At 41.4% G+C, this 16,469-nt stretch overlaps 1 protein-coding gene across 2 annotated transcripts in view; it reads left to right on the forward strand.

Annotated features, from left to right (window-relative positions):
* The first annotated feature begins 841 nt into the window (after positions 1-841).
* CDH17 (cadherin 17) overlaps positions 842-16,469 on the forward strand; it is a 71,703-nt gene continuing 56,075 nt past the window's right edge. The window contains exon 1 of one of the 2 annotated variants that reach the window (XM_047727724.1): positions 842-866. The gene's annotated coding sequence lies outside the window, so the exon portion shown is untranslated. Of the gene's footprint in view, positions 867-9,158; positions 9,277-16,469 lie in introns of those variants that run through there. The other variant, XM_047727723.1, reaches the window with a different exon arrangement.

Raw genomic sequence — 16,469 nt, forward strand, 5'->3', positions numbered from 1 at the left:
TCTAATGCACCTTAGTGTTTCACCCCCTTGACTAGGCCACTGAAGCGATGAGCACAGAGTTGGGGGTTGTGGTATCAAGGGTCTAGTCTAAGATTTCCAAATTCATGCTGGTGATGCATATAGAAGTCAAAGAGTAGCATTTGAACTGGATTCAGATCCCAACTTGCCAGTTTCTGAAGTTGTCGTCTTGAAAACTCTGCCTTAAAGAACAGCACACTAATTTATCATGGAGTTGGAGAAAGATGGGGAGAAATAAGTTCTTACTGCCTGTGTCAGGTTTGGGAAATGTGCCACTGGCACCGTGACCCCAGGATGAGTTCCCCGGCAATTCTCTCCACATTTCTTTGCTTCATGACCAAAAAAAGAAAAGGACCAAAAAGCTTTGTATTCCAAAGAGAGAAGAAAATTAATTTTCATAGCCCAAGGTCCCTGTAGACTCATGTTAAATTCCAGAACGAAGGTCCACAAGTCATCATGGCTGTATTGGGAGCCACACGATAGTCTAATAATGGAGAGAATATTCAGTCACTAAAGGGAGGGTAGCTTTTAGAAAGCCACCAAATCAGAGGTGATTCAGTTGTTGCTGGGAGCAAGGGGGGCCTGGCATTATGTATAACTCTGAGCAGTATTGGTCACTAGGCTTGGTTTGTCTGAGCTGAGCTAGATAGAGTAAAGCTAACCACTTCCTGATTAGTTCTGGGAGAGGGGGACCTTCCTCCAGAGCAGTTGAAAGACAGAGACCGAATGGGACTGAATCCGAGCCAGCCAGGTGATGGTAGTGTTCCACGACAAGGGGGGTCAGGAGGAACCCTGAAGCCATCAGTGGGGAGAAGATTGGGGTGGAAAATGCTCTGTGAGACAAAGTGGTCAGTGTTACTCTTAATGGGAACGTGCCCTGGGCAGGTTGCTCAGTGGGGACAGGATTCCTGGTGATGTAATTCTCAGGAAAGGGGGCGTGGGATGGACAGCTAATGGGAGCTGTATTGGGGAGCAAGGGCTGCTATTTCGGCTGTGGATCTGTGGGCTGATCTGGCTGCTTGGTGAACTTGAACCTGTCTGAGTGCCGTACCTTGTGGGTGAGTAGAGCCCGGCAGAGACGCTGTCTGCAGGCAGGAGCCGTTAGCTGAGGGTAGCTGTTAATCGCTTGATTTTCTTCTTCTATTCTTACCTGGATTTAAACCGTGGAGAGTCTATTTTTACCTTCTTTGTTCCTCAATTTTTTTTTATTTGCACAGTAATAATAATAGCCATCTCAGGGTTGTTGTGAAGATTAAGTGAGCTAATAAAGAGGGGGAGAAGTTAGAAAAGGGCCTGGCATGCGGACGTGAGACCCGTGGGGCTCCACTCAGCAGGGCCCTGGCACCAAGGACGACTTTCAGGATGATTGCTGGCAGCTTTCGCCCGAGACCCACCCATCAGGATGCCTGCGATTCTCTGCAGTCAGGTGTGAGAACTCCTGAGCTAAAACATTATTTATTTTTTCTTTTTATAACTATTTATTTATTTGAGAGAGAGGAGAGAGAGAGAGAAAGAGAATGGGGGAGGGGCAGAGGAAGGGGGACAAGCAGACTCTCCTGCTGAGCTCAGAGCCTGCCACGGGCTTTCATCCCAGGACCCTGAGATCATGACCTGAGTTGAAATCAAGAGTCGGACACTTAACCGACTGAGGCACTCAGGTGCCCTAAAATTTATTATTTGTATTCAGATAACTCTTTCCAAGATTAAAAACGAACGGTGGGTTTTGGCAGACTTTTTGTCAAGCCTTGTGTTCTTCCATGTTTCTGATTTTCTTTTGTATAAAGTGGAGACTTAGGGCAGGTACAGCTACCTCTGTCTCGTAAACCTGCTTGGCTATAGTTCTAGTTCCAGGCAATTCCCTCTGTTTCTCATGCTGAGGCAGCAGCCCCGGGAAGATTCAGGAGTAAAAAGCCCATCTGGAGCGGCCACCTGGTCAGGCCATTCAGATTTCAACCGGGGCCGCTGGGGAAGCGGGCTCCAGCCATTTAAGATGCTCTTCTGGGTCTCCTCCATGCTTTGCTACAAGGGTGACCTGGCGCCCTGAGCACTTGCTGATGAGGCCAAGGACTCTCCAGCAGATTCCGCCCTTATCACTTTCCCTCCACCCTCTCCTCTGCACCGTGGGGTGCTTCTATGTGCCCAGTTTCCACAGGGCCATTCAGTGGATCACAGAGGTGAGATTTTGGTTCCTGTATTTTATCATACAGCAACTGGGAAATTCCAGTCTTAGGATAATAGGGTTTTTTTCCAGCCATTCTGAGTTGTTAGTGAGACTAGGCTTAATGTTATCCTGAGCCAGAAGACCAAAGAGAGGAGAATTTTCTCCTCTTCGTCTCTCGAGTTACTAGGTTTAGTAGAAAGACAGTGGTGAGGTCAGAGGTGTTTCTAGTGTTGAACTGGCTGAGCTGAAACCCTTAAGAGATGGAACCAAGTGCCCTGTGGGGGGAGATAAAAGGGGAGATAAAATAATAAGTAAGACAGATATACTTAAATGAAAATAAAATAATTTAAAAAATTCCAGTGTATCTGTGATAATAGAACAAATGATCTGTTTTGAAGGGACTGGATTGAGGTGACAGAAAATGTTTAGCCTGTGTCTTGAATATTCCTATTAGGGTGGGATTGATTGCAGGGAGTACTTCCTTTTTTTGGTAACATATTTATTGAGATAAAGTTCATATGTCATAAAATTCATCCTTTAACGTATTGAATTAGGTAGTTTTTAGTATATTCAGAGAGTTGTGAAGCCATCATTGCAAAGAATTTTAGGACATTTTTATCCCCAATTAAAGAAACCCCAGATCCTTTAGTTATAACCCTCCAACCTCCTATCCCACCCCCTGGCCCCAGGCAACCATTAATGTACTTTCTACCTCTATGAATTTGCCTATTCCGGACATTTCATATGAATAGATTCATATGGTGTTTGGCCTCATAGGTTTGGCTTCTTTTACCCAGCATAATGTTTTCAGTGTTGCTCCATGTTGTAAACCATATCACTACTTCATTCTTTTTTGTGTATGAATAATACTCTGGGTTGTCTGTTGTCTGGGTGAACCACTTTTATCAAACCAGTCATCAGTTGATGGACACCTGGGTTGTTTTTACTTTTGACTATTATGAAAAATGCTGCTATGAACATTCATGTACCAGATTTTATGTGGACATACATTTTCATGTCTCTTGGATAGATACCTAGGAGTGAAGTCGCTGGGTTGTATTGTAACTCTATTCAAGTTTTTTTTTTTTTAAGATTTTATTTATTTATTTGACATAGAGAGAGAGATCACAAGTAGGCAGAGAGGCAGGCAGAGACGGGGGCGGGGGGGGGAAGCAGGCTCCCTGCCGAGCAGAGAGCCCGACACGGGGCTCGATCCCAGGACCCTGAGATCATGACCTGAGCCAAAGGCAGGAGCTTTAACCCACTGAGCCACCCATGCACCCCCTCTATGTTCAAGTTTTTGAGGAAATATTCATCCTTGTTTCCCAAAGTTGCTGTATCATTTTACATTCCCTCCAGAAGTGTATGAGGACTCGGACTTCTCTATTTCCTTTCCAATACTTGTTGTCATCTGCCTTTGTTATTATGGTTACCCTAACGGGTGTGAAGTAGTAGCTTACTGTGGTTTTAATTTCCATTTTGCTGATTAATAATCATGTTGAGCCTCAGTTCATGTGCATGTTGGCTATTTGTATACCTTCTTAAAAAATGTTTGTTCAAATCCTTTGTCCAATTTGATTGGGTTTTTATTGTAAGCTTTTTTTTTATCATGTTCTAGATTCAATTCCCTTCTTAAATAAAAGAGTTGCTCTATTTTCTCCCATTCTGTGAGTTCTTTTCATTTCCCTAATACTGTCCTTTGAAGGAAAAATTCTTAATTTTCAATACATTCAATATGTTTTTTTTCTATTGTTATTTGTGTGTTTGACGTCATATCTAAGAAACCACCCACTGACAAACCCAAGGTCATGCAGATTTACCACTGTTTCCTTCTAAGACTTCTATAGCTTTAGCTCTTAGTGCTTTGATCCATTTTGAGTTAGTCTTTCTGACTTGTGTGAAGGAGGGGTGCAACTTCACTTTTTTGTGTGTGGGTGTCAGTTGTTTCATTACTGTCAAAAAGACTATTTTCCCTCTCTAGGAAATACTTCCTAAGGACGAAATTTTCAGAGGCAGTCCCAACATTCTGGTGTCTAATGAGTGACCCACCAACAGAGAATGGCGAGTGCAGATTCAATGGGATAGAAGAGGCAGAAGCCAGATGCTATGGTCTGAAGGTGAACCAGCTGTGAGCAAAGGTTCACATTGGTGAAATCTGATAAGGCACATAGAGATAGGTCTCAGGAAACCAACAAGGTTATTGTAATTTCTTGGAATTTCAAGAAAATCTGAGGTCTAATACAAAGTTCCATAGATCCAGAAAAAGTGTCTGAGGGAAGATGTGCATATTTGGATCTTCTGGATCCAATCTGTAGGTATGATATCAAACCAACTGCATCACTGTCTGAGACAGAACTTGCAGAAATGGATCCTAAATCGTGGGGGAAAATTGATCTCAAGTATGGGCTTTGCTACCTATGGACAAATAAAGCACAGGATCCCTAAGCATGTGTTTCTCACACAAGGGGCCATGTGATCACTTGCATCAGAATTCCAGAGTGCTTTAAAAATGTCCACTCCTGGGATGCCTCCCAGACTTAGTGAACTAGGATTTCATGGTGTAAGGCCCAGTTTTAACAAACTCTCCAGGTTTAGAAAGCTCTAAAGACCTTTGTCCACTGTATGGCTGATGATGGGGATGTTTACTAGCCACTCCACTCATAGGATTAGTCAGCCATTTCCTGACACGGTAACTAGAGCCTGATTAAGGACATCGCCTTGTTGGGCTGTTGCTGGGAGCAACCAGCTACAGATGGAGTTAGAGTATTCTTAGAAGAAACAACTATAAACTGGGTCCATGTTTGTCCAAGTAGTGAGGGGAAATACCCCAACCTCTATTAGCCTCAAACTGGCTTTTTTCAATATTTTTAGGAGGAGCACAGGTGACTGTCAACGAAGTTTTGCAACAGCATGATGTATGGTCTAATGTTTCTTGGAATTAGTGATGTATTTGAGCTGAATCGTAAATCATTTAATAGTTCCTGAAAGTGTTCTGCTTTGGAAAATTGCCCCCCTCTGCTGCCACTGTAAACAGCAGTAACAACACAAAAACCCAGACTCAAGCAAACCTAGACACAAGTATCCGAGCCATGTGAAGCAAACCTGTGTTGCTTGAGTTTATCAGAAAATGGACACTGTCCTGGCCAGTGAAAGTAACCAGGGAAAATCTTGCTTCTCTGCCTAAAACATTCACTAGCAGAAAATTAATTTCACCTCGTTTTACTAAATAAATCTGAAACAAAGGATGTAAAATATTGGTTTGAGGGGGTGTGAAATCCTTTACTTGTTTGGGTCCCTGTGAGCCTGCATGTAATCCTGACTCTTTGGAATTATTGAATTAAGCAACTGAAATGAGTTTGATTCTAAAAAGTGTTTACTGAGTGCCCATGGAAGACAAAGTTTGTGCCATTATTGAGTTACCAAGAGCAAGACAGATATTAAATAAGTAACTGAAAATATTCTAGTACACTTCTGTTTGTGAGGCCTGTGTGTTGATAAACTCATTAAAAAATGGTCCCAAATACAGGCTATGTAACACACAAAATAGATGTTAAAATGCAAGTGCATGAAATATGGAGAAACTTAACATTCATAGATCTCATTTACTTTGAGGTGTCAAGAGTAAAAATATTAGAAATGTAACATACTTAGAATTTTAAGAATAATTCCAAGTTTTCCTGGAGTTTTTATCTGGGATACAATCTTAGCTTTATTCCCTGCTAACTCACATTGTCAATAAATTACAACATTACTGATACATTTTCTAGGGCTAATGTTGCAGGAACAGTTAAAACGTTAGACAAAAGTGGTAAAATGTTTTAAACACCATGAATCAGTTAGAAGCATCTGCCCAGATCTTTTCAACTCTTCATTTGTTTCTTTCATATAAATCATTTATATCTCCTTTGCTTTGATAAAGGGAATCAGTAATTTGCCAATTAAATTTTCTTTATTCCCATTATTCCTGAGTCTGTGTTAAGCTATTGAACTAACAATGTTTCATTTTTGCATGAAAATGAATTCCTAAAATGCAGTGGTGTTCATCCTGAAACACAAGGCAGAACATATGAAATGATAAGATCCAGACAATTTTATAAATTATAAATATGTATAATTCATAATGGTGAAACACACAGCTCTCAGAACCATGCTAACCCTTTATCCTGGAGAGCAGAGGAAAAGCCTTTATAATTTAGATATGTGATCACCTGTTGATTTTTCTTTCTTTTTTTTTTTTTAAGATTTTATTTATTTATTTGACAGACAGAGATTACAAGTAGGCAGAGAGGCAGGCAGAGAGAGAGGGGGAAGCAGGCTCCCTGCGGAGCAGAGAGCCCGATGTGGGGCTCAATCCCAGGACTCTGAGATCATGACCTGAGCAGAAGGCAGAGGCTTTAACCCACTGAGCCACCCAGGCGCCCAACCTGTTGATTTTTCTAATGGGTGGTTTTGGCCTTTTAGAGATCTACCAACCTGCTTCTTTGACTTGGAAGCTAGAGGCTGGAAGTAGCATAAAATGTACAGAGAAGCTCAATTTAGGATCTTGGCTATCTTCTATCAGGAAAGATGTTATATAGGGACCTTTCTTCCTATAGATTTTCTTTTCTTTTCTTTTTTTAAAATTTTATTTATTTATTTGACAGAGACACAGGGAGAGAGGGAACACAAGCAGGGGGAGAGGGAGGGGGGAAGCAGGTTTCCGCTGAGCAGGAAACCTGATAGGACCCTGGGATCCTGACCTGAGCCACCCACGCGCCCCCCTACCCCATGGATTTTCTTATTACTCACACAGAACTAGAAGGACAATAATTGGGTGGATTCTATAGTTGTGGTGGGTATGTTGGACTTTGAATCAGACAGACCAGGACTGGAGTCCTAATTCTGTAATCACAGGCTGTGTGACTTTGGCAAAAGGTAAAATTTTCGTTTTCTCTCTATAAGATGGAATCTACTTTGTGAACATGTAAAGATTGAGAAAGCATATTTTTAAACTGATAAACCTATTACTCAGCCATCAGAAAGAACGAATACACATCATTTGCATCGACATGGATAGAACTGGAGGGGATTATGCTGAGTGAAATAAGTCAAGCAAAGAAAGTAAATTATCATACGGTTTCACTTATATGTGGAACATAAGGAATAGCACGGAGGATATTAGCAGAAATGAAGAAGGTGGGGAAGTCAGAGGAAAAAGAGATGAACCATGAGAGACTATGGACTCCGGGAAACAAACTGAGGGTTTCAGAAAGGAGGCGGTGGGGGGACTGGTTAGCCCGGTGATGGGTTTCATGGAGCACTGGGTGTTGTGTGCTAACTATGAATCATGGAGCACTACATCGGGAACTAATGAAGTAGGGTATGGTGACTAACATAATATAATTAAAAAAAAAACCTGATAAGCCAATATGCCATGAACATAGTTGTATTATTATTGCTGAGAAAGGATGACTAAAAGTGATACATATATATACTTTTAAAAGACACTTTATAACGAGGCACTGAGTGGTTTAATTGGTTAAGCATCTGCCTTTGACTCAGGTCATGATCCCAGCCTCCTGGGATCAAGCCCCCGCCTCCCCTCCGCCATTGTGCTCCCTGCTTCTCCCCCCTGCCTCCCCCACCCCTGCTCTCTCTTTCTCTCTCTCAAGTAAACAAATAGAATCTTTAGAAACCACATTATAGATTTAAAAGTTCTTTTTTACATACATTATTTAAAAGTTTCTAAAGAAGCAAACTCCTTTTAGAGCAGTGCTGGTGAGAGTCTTGTCATTGATTTCATGAAGTGAAACATACAAGGGAAGATACTTGATTTTACAGAACAAGGTCATTTTATTTAACTAACGGGTGGGCTGAGATGTGAATTTGCGAATTGCCTTGCTTCAGTGGATCTCATTTCCTTATACAGTTATGTTGGCTGTGAGACAAAGGAGAAGGATTTTTCCTAGACCTGTGATCCACTGAGTACGCTAAACCATTGGCATATGACGAGATGGTTTCCCTTTCGAAGTTCTCAAGATAGATGAGGCTTAGAGCCATCCGGGCTTCTTAAGAGATTGGAGAAGCAAGTCCATCTAGACAGTGGGTTGTGCTCTTGCTCTTTCCCTGCGTTATGCACACCTAGACACAAATGGAAAGCACAACACAGCTCAGGAGAAGCCCAGAAATGAGTATCAGAAAGTCAACAGAATCAGGATCAAGTGTGACACATTTGACACAAAAGTGACATTGATTCTCCAATGTGAATTTCCAGAGTGACTGAACGATGGAAATCAGAAGTCAGTCTAAAGGACAACTTGACTTAAGAAATCTGGGGCTATTGGCTTTTATTGTTTAATTGCAAACCTCATTTTGAGTGGAAGAAGTAACTTGCTTTATAGGCAAATCTCTTCTCAGAATTGTGAAGAGAATTGTGAAGGACTTGTTTGTGTTTGGCAGCAGGGGAGACGACTACTGGTCATTTCACGCAGACTTTGAAGAGGACCCTTGAATTTCAGAAGCAGGCACTGCCAGATTACATCTTTGGCTACACCTTCTGAGTTATTTCTTTTGTCTCTCTGGGCTGGTTATCAGTGAACTGCTTCATTGCTCAGAAGTAACGCCTTGCACTCTGTGTTTGAGATGGAATTTACAAATATTTGTTAATTGTGTCTTCTAGGCAGACACTATGCTAAATGTCAGGTCTATAAAATATGGCAAGCTGTCTTGATGTCATGGAGCACAAACTCTAGGGGCAGTTGGATCCATAGAAAGTTTCTCCACTTAAATTTCTTTTTGTCTCTAATTTATTTCTCTGCATTCAAAAATTCAGACACCTGCTTGGAGATGTATTGGGTGTGGGAGGGCTTCTTTTGGTACAAACCCACTTCTTTTCTGTAGTGAATATAATGATAACTTTTATGACATCTGATGGCTCCTGAGAATCAATAAAGCCAGTTGATGGTTAATGTTTGACAGAAGGTGAGGGGAGAGGCTGGGCCAACAGCAGTGCACAGGGAGTGTTCTCCCGGGGAGATTCTCAAGCCCCAGCAAGAGTCTCATCAGCTGAATGGAAGAAAATAACTTTTAAAACCATTTTGTTATTTACTTACAGAAAGGTAAGTGTTGGCATGTCTTAACTATGTTGTTAAGGTACTTGAAGAAGTGAATGACAAAATAGATGGTGAAGGCAGAGTACTTAAGAAGTTGCTGGATAAATTTATTTCCTTGAAGGGTGCTATGTGGCTGCGAAGGGAAGGATAGTTTATTCTTGGTGTGACAAGTTTTACCTATGGAGCACAGTTTCTTTTTCGGTTTCTTTTCACTAGTCTCCCCAATTTATAAATTTATTTAATGAAGTGGCTTCTTTGGATCAAGGTTGACAGTGGGATTAAAGGAAAGATGGAATTTGGGGATGTTGAAATGAGTGTTATATCCATTCCTTGCTATTAAAATCTAGAAGTGCCTAGTGCTAAGATGCCCTGGGGCTCTGGATTCTAGAAATCAGAGCTGGAATCTCATTCCTACAAACTGTCATCTCTCAGATGTGGTATTCAACAAATGAGCATTCTATCTACTTCTCAGAGAATGCGATTGTCTGGGACCCAGTGGGGGAGGGGAAATGCATAGGAGAAGAGAAACCCTTTCTTTAAAGTACTGGATGTAAGAACTGAAACCAGAGAGAAAGACCTGCCTTCCTACTTGGGAGAGCAAAACTTGCTGTGTGTGTTGGTCAGCTTTTGGTGGATGTTCCATCCACTGACAAGTGATCATTTTGAGATGTCAAGTTGTGTACAGCTCATTGTGTCTTCAAAGCTCCAGCTTCTGCCTCCGTCTTGGTTGTTTTCTTTATTATGGGTGACCTTTTGGAGACAGATGCCCTCTGCCATGGGGTGGGGGGTTCCTCAGCTGGATTGGAACCTAGATTGGTTCCAACCAACCTAGATTGGAAGGATGATGCATTCTCTGAAATTTTCTTGATTTAATTTTCTTTAAAAACTTAGATGGCAAGTGAAAAATAGTTTAAAAGAAAAAGAAAACACATTTAGGTGACAAGGAAAATGGACATTATTCAGCTCTCACCAGGAAGTGAAGTATCTTTTGCTGAGTGAGGGTTTATTGCAGACTGCAGGGTGTAGAGTTTATGAGTCTTCAGGGTTGGGCAGATGGGTTAGGCCAGTTTCATCATTTACTGGCCAGTGGGCACTGAGCAGATTGCTTAAGCTCCCTGGTCCTTAATTTTCTCATCTATGAAATGGAGATACTTGCCTAACCAAGTATGAGAGAATAAATTAAATATGCTTGTAAAAAGTTCAGTATATTGCTTGCATGGGGTAGATGTTCAATGAATGTTAGCTCCCCTCACCTTTAGAAAGTTCAAGTGTTAGGGGTGCCTGGGTGGCTCAGTTGACTAAGCATCAGACTCTTGATTTTAGCTCAGGTCATGATCTCAGAGTCGTGAGGAGACGGAGATTTTATTTCCTCCAGCTTACATTGTTGTAAGAATACAATATATAATACATATAACATAGAAAATATGTGTTAATTTGACTGGTTATGTTATCAGTAAGGCTTCCTGTCAATCGTAGACTATTAGATGTTAAGGTTTTGGAGAGTCAGAAGTGTATGCAGACTTTTGAGTGCACAGGGGTTTAGTGCCCCTAACCCTTGAGTTGTATAAGGGTCAACTGGATAAGTCCTCTGGTGAGGTGTGGGTGTGGTGTCCTTTGAAACTTACCTAGATGACTCCTGGGAAAAGTCATTGCTGTTCAAGATGAAGGTTGCATTTCCTGTGCCTCCTCCCTTCTTCCTCTTTTTTTTTTTTTTAAGATATTTTTCATTTACTTTAGAAAGACAGAGAGAGAGCGCTTGTGAATGGGAGTTGGGGCAGAGGGAGAAGATGGGAATCCTCAAGCAGACTTCCTGCAAAATGAGGAGCTCAACAAACTCCAGGACCATGAGATCATGATCTGAGCTGAAATCAAGAGTAGGACGCTCAACTGACTGAGCCACCTGGGCACCCCTTTTTCCTCTCTTTTATAAAAAGCAAAATATACGCTGGCAGAAACTAAACTTCCTAATCTGTTGTCAAAAGAATTTTCTGGAAGAGAGAATGTACCCCCACTTTTCTTCCATGTTAAGAGAGATGACTCTGAGATGGAAAGCTGAGCATGAATCATCATGTCCCTTTCTCCAAAGGCCTATATACAGGTGCTTTTATGGGTCTTAGTTTACATGGATAGGCATATATAGATTTAATTGTTGGCATTCATTCAGAAATCCCTTATCTCAAACTTAGACTGGGGCTCATTCTGTGGTCTACTCATTGATTCAACAAGAGAAAAGTACCTCAGTTTGTTACAGGAATATCTATCTACCTATTTGTTACTTGTGAGAACAAACAGAAATGTTTATGGAGGTACACTAAATATAAATGTAATAAAAACATATATACTTAAGGTTGAAGTACTAAGAAGTTGATTTTTCACTTAAGCATATATAACAGCCCAAGCTCTATCTGGTTATTGTGTATGTGGCACAAAGAAAACTCAATTTCTCTTAAAAGATTCTGGAAGACTCACATACTGTGAATCCTCTCATCCATGATAGTCTGAATCAATAACTTCTTACCACACTTTAATTATCTTCAAACATTAAGACATGAGTTCTTGCAAAAGACAAAGAGCAGTCAAAATGGTAGATTTTGTGCCCTTCAAGAATGTTTAAACTAAGGATGAGCACCTCTTCCTCAGAGGGAGGGTTCTGTGCTTGGTTTCTGCAGTCAGATTGACACCCTGTCCTCAAAGTCTCTGAGCTCAGTTTCCTTTCTGTAGGATGACAACAGTACCTACCTTACAAGACTGTTGTGCTATTTAAATGAAATAACTTGTCCAAGGTGCTTAACTTGGTACATGCTTATAAAATACTAGCTAATTAAAAAAATTTTTTTTCAACTATACAAAACTAACTCATGAGTGAGGTATCATAGGGGCATGGTGTTCTTTATGGAGATAGGATTAAATTTATATTTCTTTGATTCTCTTGCCCATCCCAGTAGTCAGTTATGATCTAACTACAGGGATTGGAAACTGAACCTGTCACACCTCACGACTGCACATTTTTGTCAGGAGAATCCTTGTCTCTGGGCTACTTTATAAATGAGCTAGTATTATAGCAAGTGTCTGGGGATTTTGTTTTGTTTTGTTTTTTGTTTTTAATCTCTGTATCTAAACCTGATGGGATGAAATCTAATTCAGATTTACCTCATACTGATTTTCTAAGGACAGAATGTGTGATTTTATTATCTTGAAAAAATGCTGATCTGTATGCTTTATAAGTCAAAATAACTATTGTATAATACATGAGGAAACCCTTTGTCAAAAATAATTAAGCCATCTTTTATGAGAAATAGTAATTCCCATCTTCCTCTTTAGACCAGGGAAGGCCCTTATGATGTTCTGACATGTGGAGGAAAGCAAATTCCTCCCTCGCTTCCTCCTGGGGTTTCTGAGGTGTAAACCTGGACACCAGAGGGAATTCAGCACTGACATCCTTGCTGCCAGGCTGCTTGAGATGTCAGGGAAGCACCACTGCTAGATAGCTACCTATTCCCCTGAGGGCACCTCCTTTCCTTTGACCTCCCCCAACTATCATTTTGTTCAGGGTTGGGCACTCTGGGTGGCTATGAGGGGAGCTTCCCCTTCCCTCACTCACTTCCAGGGAGTGTTGGGTGGAATGAAAGCTAGCCAGGGATAAGCTTGAACACAGGTCTCAAAATATTCCTTAGATCTCCTTTTTTCTTTAATAAGAATAATTATGGTAGTAATTTGTATTTAAATTGATCATATAGATTTAAAACTTTATAAGTCCTGTTGGTGGGGGGGCATGCATGTATCTTGTTCATCTGACCATGAACCTATCGATACAACAAATAATCACCCTCAGTTTTGTATGTGTGTAAATCCAGATTTGCATATACCAAAAAATTGGCACATCTGTATTACAAAAGCTTAGTGAGAGACTTACATTTGTGTGTTGGGGTGGGGGACCCCCTTCCCTGCTTGCCTTCTTCCTCCAAAATCAGTCTGAAATGCAAGACAGCAGCCTTGCTTTTATGCCTGCCTGTTTATTTCTAGCTTATTAATGGCCACTTTAATTGGGTCTCTAATTTGTCAAGAGTGCAAATCGGTCAGATCTTCCTGTGATTTTTCTAAACTGTAAAAGATAAATTGGTGCCAGAGATTTGCAAGTGAGACCCAAAAGATGGGCATGATTGATTTGAACATTACTTGATGAACAACGGTGTGAGCAGGCTTTTTAATCTGATCTTTATTCCTATCTGGCCTTGCTTTATAATTTATGCTGATGTTAGCAATATACAGTGCAGAGGTACAATAAAGGGTGCACAGGGTATGTAGTGCTGTTTGGTCCTGGTGGTATTATGAATTCTAGTCACATCCTCTCCTGCCCACATCACCTATGATATTTGAAAAATTTTCTAGTCCTGTCCTCCTGCACCTTCTTTGTTCTTTGGAAATGCATAGTTCAACCTTTGAGCAGGGTAAATTACTTGAATTCAAAGACCTTAATGCCTTCTATTTTTTTTTTTAAAGGATGAGAGATGACTAAGTCTTTTTAAGGTTTGCCTATCATTGAGCTTTTGCAATGGGGAGAAAAAAATCGATGCTTATGTGTTGAGTTATTGAAGGTTTAGAGACCTGGGATGTAGGAATTCCATGTCCTTACTCAGATAAATGGGGAAATGACAAGAGTGTCTAAAAATGCCTCTTGGAGGAATTGGAACCCAGCAGGAGAATTAATCAAGCCTTGAGGGGACCCCTGAGATGCCATGGGCACTGCATGTGTGATAACTGAACACAGGCCTGTCTCTGGCCACCTCTATCTTGCAAGGGTGGTGCCTTTCTCACTCAAAACCAGACTTCCTTGGGGTAAGAGTTCGCTAGGGCTGGCGTAAGAAAGTACCACAGATGGGGGTGGCTTGAACAAAAGGAATATGTTGTTTCACAGTTCTGGAGGCTAGACAGCCAAAGTCAAGGTGTCAGCAGGGTTGGTTCCTTCTGGGGGTTACGAGGGTCTGTTTGCGGCCCCTCCATTCTGCTTGTAGATGGCCGTCGTCCCCCATGGGTCTACATCGTCTTCCCTCCCGGTCTCTCTGTGTCCAAATTTCTCCTCCTCAGTGGGGAGTCAGCTTGTCTCTCTCCCTCTGCCCCACTGTTCATGCTCTCTTTCTCTCTTTCAAATCAGTCAATCAAATCTTAAAAAAAAAAAAAAAATGGGTTTCCTGGGTGGCTCAGTTGTTGAAATACTTGGCTCTTGATTTCTGCTCAGGTCATGATCCCAGAGTTGTGAAACTGAGCCTGTGTTGGGCTCCACGCTGAGTGTGGAGTCTGCTTGAGATTCTCTCCCTCTGCTCCTCCTCTACTCACTCTCTCTCTCCTTCAAAAAAAAAAAAAAAAAGGAAAACAAAGAAAGAAAAAAGGGAAATTTTTTGAATTTTTGGAAGGTGTGTAATGGATAAAGTGATACCAAATGTCTTGTTATTTTTATGAATAAGAGCACAGGTGTAAAACTAGCCAGGCAGTGTGATCTAAGGCAAATTTCTCAACTTCTTTGATCCTCACCTTTTGATTTTTGCTAAGAGGCAGATGTTTCCATAGTCCCTGGTTCATAGGGTTCCCATGAGAAATCAGTAAGGTAACACAGAGAGAAGTCGCAGCAGGTGCCAGACAAGTCGTTTTCAGTAAGTGTTATCTGCTTCTGCGCTGTTGTTCAGGCTGGACCCAGATGCAGGGTGCGGGAGATGTGTGTTTTGTGGGCTGTGGTGAATCAGGGCATGAGTCCGAAGCAACAAGGCCAGCAGCTCTGACTGTGTGTTTGTCAGTGGTCCACGGTTAAAATCAAATGGTGGTGGCTTTTCAAAATTCCTTCCCCACCCCTCAAAAAACCTTTGACCTGTGTTGCTGAGAATGTGCTTGGCCTCTCAGATAGCTGCCATAGAAACTGTCTGAATTCAGTCCTTGTGCCTGAGGGAAACCCCAACAACAGCACAAATTCCTAGCAGGTGGTAGTATCAACCATTTCAGGGAGTTCAGATAAAACATCACTGAATTATCTGGAAACATGCTCCAGTCCTTTTCCAAGTAGTGTTGAGGAAATCTACCAAGTGCGTGTGGCTTGGTGGTTTTAGGCGGTTTCAGTTATAAGCTGTGCTTTCCCTCCAGCAATAGTATGATCCAGGATGTGACACCCATTAGTGGAATGATGTCCATGCAAAGAGGAAATAGAGGCAAGGCCTGTTTAAGAGGCTAAAATTCCCTTCAGGCATAATCCCTGCATTAGCATGGTTTGCCCATATGCCTGGAGATAAAGGCTTTGCCTCACTGCTTCACTGGGCCGTGAGGACATTGCCGTGAAGGCTGCTTCTTGGGTCGTCTCATTGTCAGGGCCACCGACAACCGGGGACTGTGGAGGAGACATTCCGTAGGACAATGTTCAAAGTTCTGGCAAAGCACACGGGGGTGGCAGAATGAATTTTTATTTAACAAATGCTGTTCAAAACAGGAACTCGTTGAACCCCATAAATCTCACAGGGAGGCACCCTGATCATCCCTGCTTAAGGAAGAGTAGACACAAGTCCATGAGGGAGCCGGCTGGTCGAACTCCAGGGTCCATGCTCTCAACAGTGGTACCGCACTGTAGAATGGTCTGCACATGAATCAAGGAAACCTAGGAATGGAGGTGGAAAAAGCAATCACCACCATTTCCCCCTGGAAACCTCTCTGTGAGGGATGAGACTAACTGTAAATGACCAAATAAAGGAGAAGTGCATTGCTATGTTCACTTTTCTGATTCCTTAAAACATCCCAGATGGTGGCCTGAGCATCTGACTAAAATAAGGCATTTATTTTATTTGTATGTGTTTTTCTATCGTTCAGTATATATGTCTTTGGGAGATTAAAAGCACTGAAAAATCAGTTCCAGGAGAGATGATATGTATCAACCAGTTCTTAACCTATTTACTGCGCAGAAATCTGTTAGCGTATTTAAAAGAAAGGTGACCCTTTTCATCGACAATAAAAATCTGTGACTTTGCATCAAAACAAATCTTTAAATCTCAAATTAGATTCCTTGAACATTTTATGTTTATTCTGGAAGCTCTTAAAGACTGGGTAAATTTATAGGCTATCACTGTTAGATAATTAAAATGTTTTAGAGTTTAACAAACATCTGTTGAGGGCTTAATATACGCAAGGCATCGCATGACAAGCTGTGAGAGGTTCAAAAAACTTTT

Source organism: Lutra lutra, chromosome 4 (assembly GCF_902655055.1).
Source record: "Lutra lutra chromosome 4, mLutLut1.2, whole genome shotgun sequence".
NCBI lineage: Eukaryota > Metazoa > Chordata > Mammalia > Carnivora > Mustelidae > Lutra > Lutra lutra.